Source organism: Mytilus galloprovincialis, chromosome 3, assembly GCF_965363235.1.
Source record: "Mytilus galloprovincialis chromosome 3, xbMytGall1.hap1.1, whole genome shotgun sequence".
NCBI classification, from domain to species: Eukaryota; Metazoa; Mollusca; class Bivalvia; order Mytilida; family Mytilidae; genus Mytilus; species Mytilus galloprovincialis.
Window position 1 is genome coordinate 12,237,082 of NC_134840.1, and position 13,357 is coordinate 12,250,438.

At 31.1% G+C, this 13,357-nt stretch overlaps 1 protein-coding gene across 1 annotated transcript in view; it reads right to left on the bottom strand.

Annotated features, from left to right (window-relative positions):
* LOC143067198 (uncharacterized) overlaps positions 1 to 7,889 on the bottom strand; it is an 83,918-nt gene extending 76,029 nt beyond the window's left edge. Inside the window, exon 1 of the mRNA XM_076240293.1 lies at positions 7,789 to 7,889. The gene's annotated coding sequence lies outside the window, so the exon portion shown is untranslated. The remainder of the gene's footprint in view (positions 1 to 7,788) is intronic.
* Between the last annotated feature and the right edge of the window lie 5,468 nt (positions 7,890 to 13,357).

The following is a 13,357-nucleotide window of genomic DNA, read 5'->3' on the forward strand; positions in this document are numbered from 1 at the left end:
AGGGGACAGATAATTTATAAATAATAGTACATTAACCTTTACGTCAGTCATATAAGCAACTAATAAGATTAAGATATTTGGGTGCTCTGAAAGAGAGGAACAATTTTAAGTACCCATACACAAAAAGGTAAGTTTAAAGTACTGATGTTTTAGCAACCAAACAACATGACCAAAAGACCATGAATAAAACAAAACTTGAAAATAATGAATAAAACAAAACAAAGATCATGAATAAAACAAAAAATACTTTTTTTAATGTTGGGATCTGAATTGCACTGGGACCATGAGATTTTGGGGAATAAAAGACATTAACCAAACAGTTCTGGTTAAACAGAGTTCATGAGAGAAAGAGGGGAAATGCTGGGATGGGGAAAGTAATGGCAGAAGAACCCTCAAATCCAGAGATAACTTAGGTTTATAATAAACTAACAGATAACCAAATCATCAACAAATATAACTCTGATTTAAGCTACATCCCTTAGATGAGATCACATAATGTTCAGAAATCAATTATAGTAACCAAGATAAAACTATATGTTACAAATATATTCACCTTATCATCACGAAACAGCTTGCACAAAAGGGTTAAAAGAATAAAGTACAAATGTTTAGAATTCAGTGAGAAAAGTGTTGAATAAATGTCATTCTTAAGTACCTTCCCGATTTACAACAAAACTGAGAAGTGATATAATACTTCTTGTTATGAATCGTAAACATTGACTAACAGGACAATTCCTATTGTAAAAGTATAGCAGCTAGAATGACAGGTTCACATGATTGGCCTGAGAATGACTAGAAGCTACAGACAAAGAATTAGGAACACGCCAGCCTTTAACCAGGAGATGTGCAAAAGCATAATAACATAGTTTCAACAATTATGTTTTATTGCGTGAATGTAACAATTCAAAATTAGATTTTAGAGTAAATTCTTAAAGTTTGCTAAAGAAACACTTTCTTTAATGAAGCAGAAATTTACAATGAATCAACGATCAAACTGATTTAATAATGTACCACCCAAGTAAATTTCAATCTATTTAAGTGGAACCAAATCATAGCCAAGATCTTAGGATATAGAAAGATTTCAGGCTGACAATTAACTGTAGAATTAAGTCTGACCTAACCTAAACTGTCATTAGGTGGCTTATAAATACATAGCCTCTGTACTGAAGGTGTTAGATTAATTAACTTAAATTGATTTTACTTAAATCAAGATTATGGATAACTCCAGGAGACTTTTCTACTTTTATTTTTAGCTACTGGTTACAATAAAGTAGAATTCTATTACTGGAAATGTATTATGATGGTATTTTATTGCTATCTCATAGACTGTAAAAGTATTATCGTAAATAACTGCGGACGAAATAAATCATTTTAATAATTTTAATATTCCATTGACAAGTGACATTAGTCTAGGTGGCCATGTTTATATGTAAATATGTCTATAATTTCTGAAATAGGTTTAGAAGACATTTGCATGTTCTTCGCTGAGTAATCAGAATCTGTTTTTTTTTGGTTTTTTTTTTCTCTCATTATATTTTTACCTTTTAGATTAAAACAAAAGTTAAAATTGAATTTGAATATATAAAATTGTTCAAGAAGACATCAGAAACAAGTCTTGCAAAAACCACTAATTAAAGGACCTTAATAAGGAACTGAGACACATATTTATTGAAGGAATGCTTTAAGTATTTGGTGCCTTAAACATTATTTGCTTCAATTTGGCCTTCAAACAAACCAACTAACACCCCCTGAAATATTTTCTACATTTGGTTTTTGAGTAAGTATTAGTTATAATTTTGATGTTCCTCTCAGGATGTATTATTCTAAATCTATTTTCTGAAACAACAATATAAACAATTCTCAAGAGGAAACTTGTTTTCTTCCATTTCCAGAAATAAAATCTCAAAAAACACCATAACTTCTGCATGCAACATGCAACATTATTTCATATTGTAATGAATTGTTCACAAAAGCTATTAACTGTCCGTCAGTTCAGAGATTTACATTTAGAGTACTGAGACGATAACTGATCATATAGGAGGGTCTGGATGGGGGGGGGGGGGGTCTGTTATTCTGTAAACATTTAATTTTCACCCCTTTTTTCTCTTAAATCTTCAAAAAATTAACCCCTTTTTTCTCTAATCTTCATTTTTTTTGCCCGTTATTCTCTAATCTTCATTTTTTAAGTGCATTATTCTTTCCAACCCTCATATAGTTATAAAAAAAAAAGACTGGAAAACATCCTGACTGTGGAAATTATCTGGGCAACCAGTTTTTTGGTCAGGTTTGGGTTGCTCAATCTTTAGTTTTCTGTCAAGAGTGAAGTGGAATGTTGGATTTTTCTTTGTTTATATCTAACTATTGGTCATGGCTTTGTCTATTTTTCACTGAATTCTGGGTTTTGATTTCTCTTTTCCTATCTTCTTTTTTTGCAAATTCAGTAATAGAGGATCTAAACAGGTTTTTACCTTATTTCCTATTTGAACACATTATATATGATCAGATTAAAGTTGATAATTTAAACATATTATTTTTCTCTATCAAGATTTACATCCCAAGAAGTACAAGTAATTTTTCATAAAATTCTAAGTACAACTGATTCTAGATAAACTAACATTGCTGTACAAGAACAGGAGATTAATGTTCAATATTACTTAAAAACTCAATGTAAACTGGTTGTATTTATATTGATAATTGGGTAATGGACAGTCTTTTGTGATAATAAAGGAATTTTCTGATTTTGATTTGGAAAAACAAAATAAACATTATTTGATGCTATAATTCTTGTATGATAGACCTCCCTTGATAATCTTCTCTTACCTCCCTTGACAATCAATAGTGGTCAGTTCTATTTATCTGTAATTGGTCTTATCAGGTTTTTAGATGGATTACTTAAAATGAAATCAATTCCCTAATTGGCGATAAGATATATTTCCTGACAAGATATAAACAGTACTTATCATTTGCACATTTATAAGTAGGTCAATGTTTTTGCACATTATCAACTTACTTCTTGTATAAATTAAATAGCCCCTCCATACAGTTATTCCTTTTATCCAACTTATTATGTTTGAGCCCATTCTAGCCTCTCTTTCCGTGATATATATATATATATGGTGATCCAATACTGTATATTGAAAGACCAGGTTTGACATATTTGAACCATTTATACAAGTTTGCATTATATATAATGTGTTTTTTTTCAAAGAAGATTCCCTACATTTTTAGCCAATAAGAAAAAACATTTATAACTGTAGTCCATCTTTCTTGCACATTTTTAGCAAACTTAATTTTCAATACTTAACAATATTCTTTCGCATTCTTTCCGCATCACAAGCAAACAGATCAATGAAAGTCAGAAAAGCTTTGTCTATTTGCTTTTTAATGCATAATGGAAAAGTACTTAAAGCATTTAAAATACAAGATGCAGGATTATACCTGGTGTGACAATATTCATTAATTGATCATTCTCATTCATACGAAAGGAAATGTAATCATTATTTCATTAGCAATTATTAGATTGACAATTGAATATCAGATATGTAAATCAAAGTTTTGATATCTTATTAATTCAAACATGATTTAAGACCAGAATGCAAATAAATGCAAATCAGCAAATAATATGACAAATAAAATGATTATTTAGAATATTTAATGAAACTTACTACGTTTCCACTTGAGTGAACAAGCACTACAAGTGTCAAGTCAGCCTTGATAATTATAGGATGACACTTTCATAGAATGTTATTTCAGAAATCACTGGGGACAAGGTTTTGTCATTTCAGCCATCATAAACTGACTATATAGTATCTTATTTCAGGCCATATTGAGCAATTTGATAATGAAATTACGCAATTCTTTTCAAATTTATTAATTATAACTGTTGTAATTCTCCAAGGTTATTTAAATAAATTGTGATGCCACTTAAATCATAGCAGTGTATACACAAGACAGCAATGAAGGAATAGTTTTCCTATAATGACTGCAGCAGTTCATCTGAGTCATAATAATTATCTATTCTAAATGTCAACTTGTAGAAGATGAATATCATTTTACTTTAAAATGTAAAGTTTTAGAAAAATTTAGGCAAAATCTTTCAAGAAGTAGAGAATATAGTTCCAGATTTCACCAAAATGTCTGATGAGGAAAAATTTGTATTCATGTTTACTTTTAATGAGTATGACGTAACTAAAATTATTGTCAAGGGAGTTAATGATTTATATGTATTAAGAAACAGCTTAGCTGATAAGAAAAACTAGTGGATGTAAAAAAATTATGACCATTTTATATTTTCTTATAGTATTTGTAATGATATATTTTATAACAATTGCATTAATATGAATGTTTGTACTTGTACTTTCAAATTTGCAAAGGTATCACCTCCTCCAAAACATTTCAATATATAGTCTTATACGAATATGAATGTTGTTTAAATTTAGATATTATATGCTTGTAATGATTGTCATGTTTGTCTTGGTAACAATCCAATATTTGGATTTTACACCAATAAAATGAGTTGATTTGTTTTGATTTGACTTGTTTTATCTTTAATGAAAACATTGACCTTTTTGGCTTAGTCTAACTGTCTTAAGCAATAAAATATCATGTTATAGCTTTATTTTCTCCAGTTTTAATGTTTTGTGGGTTTTATAGAAAGTATGCTGATTTTTGCATCTGCAAAAATTTCATTTCAATATTTTGTTTGTATGTGCACAAGTACCATTGAGACAATATTGTTTGTGTATGTGTACCAGTATATATGAAGCTCCCGTAGGGTCAACGACCTGCGACCTCTGGGCTTTTTAGAGGTGACTTCCGACCTGGGGGCCTTCTAAAAACGACCTGCGACCTTTAAAATTTGGAAAAAACGACCTCCGACCAACTTCCATCATCTGTGTTAGGAAAAAAACGACCTGCGACCTGTACATTTCCCTTAAAAACGACCTCTCGACGAATTTAAAAGAGACCTTGCGACCTGAGGGGGTACCCTGTGGGAGCCTCATATATGTTGGTTTAAATGCTTGAATTGTTTTACATTTTGTCATGTCAGGGTCTATTATAGCTATCTATGTGGTATGGGGTTTGCTCATTATAGAAGGTGGTGATGCTTATATCTGCATCAGTTGTTCTCTGGTGGATAGTTATCTCATGGGCAATCATATTACATCTCCTTATCATATAACATTATAACAGCATGTTATGTTGTATTAACACCTTTCTAAAGTTAAACACTGTATGATGACCTCTAAATGTCCTCTGGGTTTTAGTGCTGCTTGGTTGCTGTTTTATTAACATATATACAAAATCTTCTCATATTGACGTTTATCCTAAAGGTCAACATACATCCGAATATTCACCTAGAATTAACATGACCCCCTATCTTTTTAAATTCTATGCCATTTTGTATTTTCCAATTGAAAAACAAAAATTTATACATTATTTGAACTGTCTAACATTGGAAACAGTTTCTCTCCTTCAGTGACCAAATCTAAGTATGAAACTTTAAGTTGTTTATTATCAAAATGTTCCATGCTTTCCCTCCAGCAAATTCTACATAATTATATTATTCTAACAAGAAAAGTGTTATTAGTTCAATCTATGCTTTAAAAATCTATGTAACAATTCTTTTGTATTCTTATATCATTAATTATTCACTAATTTTAAGGCCACAAAGTTTTGACAATTGTAACTTCCGATTTAATTTCATTTTGAATGTTAAAAAAACATAGTGTGTTATTTTTCAAGATCAGCCTTCCACCAAACGAGTCCAAAGAAATATTAACACTGGTATCTGTTTACTCTTTGTCTGAATGTGTTGGTCAAAACAATGAATCAGCATCGATTCTCTCAATTGGACTATGTTAATATTTCAGCCCAGATAGAAGATTTTATTTATAATATTATGATCAGAAATTAAACCTAAAGTTTTAACTCTACTGTGTGTTTGGTTAGCTTTGTTGAAATCAGTATACTTTAAGGGAATCTTATTTCATAATTAGCTTTCATCTTACTTAAGCAACTTGTGGTTACCCTTACCTAAGAAATCAGAGAAATAGGTATCCCACCTCTAACCAAGAAATACAGGAAAACTGGTATCCTATGCCCCTAACCAAGAAATCAAGAAAAATTGGAAGCCAACAGCCCTACCCAAGAATCCAGGAAAATTTGTATACATGCCCCTACACAAAAAAAAATCCAGAAAAGTTGGTATGCCACAGCCCCCCAAAAAAATCTAGGAAAATTGGTCTTGCTAGACCCTACTGTAAATCTGACACATTTCATCTTTGAATGAATTTCCTTTTTGTATGTATTACAAAAATTTACTGAAAAATTTATATTGCTGAAGGACAGGAAGTTTTATCAAGTTAATTTCTAATAAACTTTTACAAGTTTAATATAATGGAAAATAGCTTACCTTACCTCCATGTATTTTAAAATACTATGAATATGATATGATATAAAACCAGTTTGCCATGAATAACATGTGATATATAAGATTTATTTAATTGCACAAATTCAGTTTTTTTTTAATCAAATATTCCCTGTCAAAAATACTTTATAGACATCATGTGACGCCCCTCATATAAATATATGTATAGAAACACTCCCCTCTAGCAAATTAAGTCATACCAAAGCAGGTGTTACCTTTCAAAAATATCCTGAAAATCTTAAAATCCCAAAGATACCATTGACAGAAATTATATTGTTAACATCATTGGGAGAGAAAAAAAGATGAATACAACCTCTGACCCTATCTGTGTGAAAGAATTTCAATTAATAAACACTTGATAATCCTTGTAGAGGAACTCATAAAAGATAAAATCAACTTTTCTAATAATTTATGCAATGTTATTACAATCAGAACAGAAAAGTTAGAGAAAATATTATTTAAAGAAATAGAGTTATTCCCCTTACTATAGGTAGAAACTTACATTCATAATTGGGGAGAAAAAACACTGAATAATTCCAAGTAAATAAATGCAGAAACAAATTATAACTTAAATAATGTTTTTATTAAGATAATAAGGCAATACTGGTAACTTCAGCTGTTTCAACAAACCCCATCACCCCAAATAACTTTTTTTTAAATTCCCCAAAATCTACACATATACATGTCCCCACGAAAAAAAAATTCATATGATTTGATTAAGTTAAGTTCCTAATAAACTCTTCTTCCATCTAAACAAAATTCTTTTTACTTATTACAAAACATCTTAATTTTATATTTAAAAGCCAAAATGAACATCTATCTAACCTAATTATTTTTAATAACAGAGTTATAGAGTTATCTACCATGGACCATCTAAAAATTATCTTGAAGGCAGTTTGAAAAGAACATTTATATAGTGATAACCACAGGAGTTCTTGTAGACCAAACATATAATAGCTCCTAAACAAATTTCATCCTTTACATGAATCATAGTCATCTATATACCGGTAATGATAAAACTTTATTCCAAAAGCAATACAGCTTATAGGAGCTGTTTCTCTGTCGATTTAATATTGTTTTTTAATGTCTAAAAGAAAACCCGACTTTCTCAAACCCTCCATATCTTAACCATAGAAGATACAGGTTAGAAACCAGTAGATATAATGCATGCCAATGTGCAGAAGGTAGTTTGGTTGCTGAGGCAGACTTGTTCGGCAATAAGGGGGGGGGGGAGTTATGGTATAGTCAAACACTACATGAGTAATTATACCTGTTTGATTGATTGGTGTGTGTGTGTGTGTGTGTGTATATCAGCACAAAGAGACTTTTTACAGCCAGGCTTGACTTCTATAACTTACCTTTTTCTGTGATCTGTAACTTGAATTTTGATTTATAGTTCCTGAGTTTCGACAGCAGCACTATAATGATGACTCCAATGATGATTGTTGTTATAGTGTAATCTGTACATCCACCTGGATCTTCACCCTGAAAACAAAATTGTTAACTATTTCATACAGTAAGTTCTTGCTATGCAATATAAAAAAATAACAGAACAATTGACTTCTAATTATTCTGAATGACAGTTAATTAGCATTTCAGCAGTATTGCTTTATTTTTCACAAATGGTTTAAAGTTTATTTGGAGCTTGTTCTATGATTAAGATACAGATTTTTAAATGAACAAATCAGAAAGATGATTTAGTGAATTTATTTCGGAAAAACATGAGGAGGTATAATATCTTGAAAACATCTAAAACTTAAAATTGTTATACAATAAATCTGGTTCAAATCTAAGCATAAATACTGACAATTGCTGAGGTTTGTTAGAAGAAAAAGAATCATGACCAAAAAACTTCATTGGACATCAAGACAAATAGGGTCAGAGTTTAAATGAAGTCTTACAACTTGTATTTTGATGTACATATCATTGTCTGTGTATACTGTACTAGACCATAGTGAAGTGGACGGCTGATTGAAACTGTAAGCTGTGTGGGTTTGTAGGTCTAAGGTCAATAGGTTATCAGTGCTTGTTCCCAGGATAACATCACTCTGAAAAATAAAAAGTGCTTATTATTACATAATGTTGATGTAACAAAATATTATGTAAGAGAGAAAATACATTCCAATAACAAGTAGATAGGGTATATACAACCTCGTACATTAATACATTCCTGACTTCAACCAGTACAATACTTTTAGTGGTAAATTGGTCTTTTGATAAATGCTTTTCAACATGGGCAATCTGTTAATTTGAACATGCATTTGCAAAGATGGCAAGCTTGAGGTATGTTGCAACTTTAAATGTAGAAGCTGATGTACAGGTACTGAGATGAACTTAGCCGCCAGCTAAATAATAAGCAAAAACTCTTTATAAATAAGCAGGCCTCACACTTTTCAAGACTACATGTACTTGTATGACCCCTCAATTTATTTTCATTGTTAGGTAAAAATTGGTGCATTTCAATACAGGTATTGCTTTGCTTTGGTTAAAAGGATCTGTATGAAATAGAGATATGAATTTAACACTAACTACAGGTTGTGCATTTTAAATTCAAGGTTAATGTTTAAATATTAACATAATATGCCTTCAAATGATGCCATTAAATTCACAAATAACACCTCTTTATCATTCAAATTACCCTCTTTTATAAGCACAATAATGCATAATTTTGTCACTTAAAACCTGAAAAAATATAAGTATTTACTTAAACTTAAAATCTGATTTAACATTTAAATTCAGTTTTACTTCTTGGCCTTCTACTACTAAAACACCAATGAAGTTAATTACAAAACAAAAAACTAAGAAAACTATATGTATCACAGACAGCAACCACCGAATTAAAGACTCCTTTTTGGGGCAGAAACATACATAATGTGTCTGTGCTAAACATGTTTATTTTTACGAAAAAAGTAAATGTCTACCTACCTACCTACTCTCTCTAACTTTGGATAGGGTTTGAGCAAACCAAAATAATTGTAAATTTGGTCTTAACCCTTATTTGTAATAATAAAGAAGTTTCAAGTATGGCATTGCAATTCAAAGTCCCCTACCGGTTAAAAATTCCTTATAATGGAAAAGTTGTAATTTGATCTATAACGTGTCATTGTGTTAAACTGCATAAAATAGTAAACAAACCTTCCACTAAATTCTTTTATGTTCTTTTAAATTCTAGGGAAAGGGCTTTAACTGAACAAGGAGAAAAGCTTAAATCATTAGAATCAAACTTGAACTGTATCTTGTCATGATAAAACACACCAAATCAATATCTTTAACAAAAAACAAGAGTGCACACACTGAAATGTCTCGCCTTCTATACTAATCATTGATATTATGTTGATAGTCCTAAGTGTAAAGCTAAGCTTTATTAAAACTGTCACATAAACTTAACATTAACCAAGATAACTAAACAAAGACCAATGAACCTTGAAAATGAGGTCAGGGTCAGATGAACCATGCCAGGCAGACAAGTACAGCTAACAATGCTTCTATACAACATATATAGTTGACCCATTACTGATAGTTTAAGAAAAATAGACCAAAACACAAAACTTAACACTGTGCAATGAACCGTGAAAATGAGGTCACGGTCAAATAAAACCTGCGTGACTGACATAAAGATCATAAAATATTTCCATACACCAAATATAGTTGACCTATGGCATATAGTATTAGATAAAAAGACCAAAACTCAAAAACTTAACTTTGACCACTGAACCATGAAAATGAGGTCAAGGTCACATGACATCTGCCCGCTAGACATGTATAGCTTACAATCATTCCATACAACAAATATAGTAGACCTATTGCATATAGTATGAGAAAAACAGACCAAAACACAAAAATTTAACTATAACCACTGAACCATGAAAATGAGGTCAAGGTCAGATGACACCTGCCAGTTGGACATGTACACCTTACAGTCCTTCCATAGACTGAATATGCTAGCCCTAATGCTTATAGTATCTGAGATATGGACTTGACCACCAAAACTTAACCTTGTTCACTGATCCATGAAATTAGGTCGAGGTCAAGTGAAAACTGTCTGACAGACATGAGGACCTTGCAAGGTACGCACATATCAAATATATTTATCCTATTACTTATAATAAGAGAGAATTCAACATTACAAAAAATTTGAACTTTTTTTTCAAGTAGTCACTGAACCATGAAAATGAGGTCAAGGTTATTGGACATGTGACTGACGGAAACTTCGTAACATGAAGCATCTATATACAAAGTATGAAGCATCCAGGTCTTCCACCTTCTAAAATATAAAGCTTTTAAGAAGTGAGCTAACACCGCTGCCGGATCACTATCCCTATGTCCAGCTTTCTGCAACAAAAGTTGCAGGCTCGACAAAAACAATAAACAGACAGACAGACAGACAGACAGACAGACAGACAGACAGACAGACAGACAGACAGACAGACAGACAGACAGACAGACAGACAGACAGACAGACAGACAGACAGACAGACAGACAGACAGACAGACAGACAAGTCAAGACAACCTAAAATCCCCTTAAAATAGCTAAAATATGAAAAAAAGTTTGACAAACTTTATAACAATTTGTTGAACATTACTTGAACAATATTCTTTAAATCTTCCCACACCCAGGTATTGTTTTACAAAAGTACACAGGTGTCTTTTTTTTTTTTGAATTATGATCCAGCTCTAAAAAAAGATATAACATATTGTTGATCTGATCTTCTCAAAGTAAACTGACTGGACAATTTTTGTTTTATCATTAATCTGCTAATTTGGAAACAGTATAAAAATTCAGACAGAAAAACCACAAACTCAGATTCAAACTTTGGTGACGTGGCCTGCTCACTGACAAGTAAAAAATTGGTTAATATAAAACTGTCCTCAACGTGTCAACAATTACATAGCAATTATACACTCGGGTGAGCACGGATTATACCTATATATCCTGTATATAATAAAGACTAAATTATGTAGTGTCATCTATCTTACAGAGGTACATTATTCTACAGTTCATAAATATATATATCTATAAGTACTGTTCATCTCCAATATATATCACTCATCAATTACACTACTATCAAGTCCTATAAAACTTCCATTTATGTGTTTTTATTAAAGTTAACATGTATCTTTTGATATAAGTTAGTGTGAATGGCACAAATTCATTCCACTTCCCTATAAGTATCTAAATTACTGAAAACACATTAAATTAGCTTCAATCTACTAAGTACAATGAATTATTTTTTTCTTATGGTAATCAGTCTGATTAAAATCAAACCTCTCAGCGCTCACGTTTCCCATAAAACATATCAGAAAACAGGAGCACTGAGAGGTTTGATTTTAATCGGACTGTATGGTACAGTAATTACAGTGGATTTAAGGAGTGAAAGGAGAGAGGTGCTCCTTTTTTCAAAATCTGGTAATAATTTTCACTCCCCCCCCCCCATTTTGTCAGTTATTTGGACCCAACAAGTATCAATGTATCCTAAATATATTAAAAAAAAAACTTCTTGTGAAACTAATAAAACTTCAGTTTGGAAAGATGCTGTATGGTCTGAATCATTGCTTGTATTTTAAATTTAGCCTAGGTAAATTCTGTAACTGTCTAAAGTTCAATCTAGCAATACATAGTAGCTAGAATTAGATAATTGGATATTTACAACAGTGAAACAAAGGTTTACATGTGCCAAACTTAAAATATGATGGTCATATTTATTTTAATGTAAAAGAGATAAATTTCATTTTCCCTATTTAATATCCCCATTAAAAATGCAAAAATCCGTAAAATAAAACTACTGTGAAAGAGTGTTCTCATCTTTGTGACCCTATGATAGCTTAAAGTTTTTATTCAATCAAATGTGTTTTGATTACTTTTGTATATCTATAAATGTAGGTTTCAGAAGACACTATTTTTTGACACAAAAGGAGTTTAAAAGAAAAAGTGATAATCCAATACACAGGTGTGCTCTGAAGAACTGTAATTATTACCTATACCTATATATACAGGTGTACTGCTACACCCATGTGACTTTCCCCCAGTAATTATTACCCTTGCACTTCCTATAAGTCTTAGTAGGGGGTAAATCGTAAAGAACTTTGAAGAACTTTGTTGACATAAGGTTACCGATTATAAACCAAACCATTCATGATTGTAAAATCTGTAGAAATGTATAAATACTTATACTCAATGACAACAAAAAACTATTTTATTTGAACTTGTACCTAACCCAACCTACTGTCAGAACTAACTATTATCTTCTTTCTAGGGCAGTGTCATATGTATATCAGCGCAACATTTTGCTTACCTGTGATAAAATAAACGAATTCCATTATGCATGATCACTTGTTATATAAGATATATTTGAATTCACAGGACCAAAACATTACTAAAAATTCAAAAATTAATTTATATAAAAAGAAGATGTGGTATGATTGCCAATGAGACCACTTTCCTTTAAAGAGACCATATGACTCAGAATTTAACAGCTATAGGTTACCGTACAGCTTTCAACAATGAGCAAAGCCCATAATGCATAGTCAGCTATAAAAGCCCTGAAATCACAATTGAAACAATTCAAACGAGAAAACTTACTGCCTAAAATGAATAAAAAAACAAATATTCTATTCTTGTTTTCTGTGTCAGTGGCTGAAATGTGAGAGGTCATCGGTCTTACAGTTAGTTTTTTTTATATCAGTAGGTGACCTTAGGGGCAAGGCCTTAATCTATGAGTGTCTTCTTTTTTTCTACTATTATTTCCCTCTTTGCTATGTTTTAAATGTATAAGATTAAAGTAATCAAATTTATTTGTAGGGCCAGTAAGCTCTTTTATATCCTTTTCTACAATCCAAGCATGCTTCGTCAGATTTGTAACTAAAAAGCTAACAAGATTTCATCTTAACTCAGAATTAACCTTCAAATATCTTAATAAAATCCCATA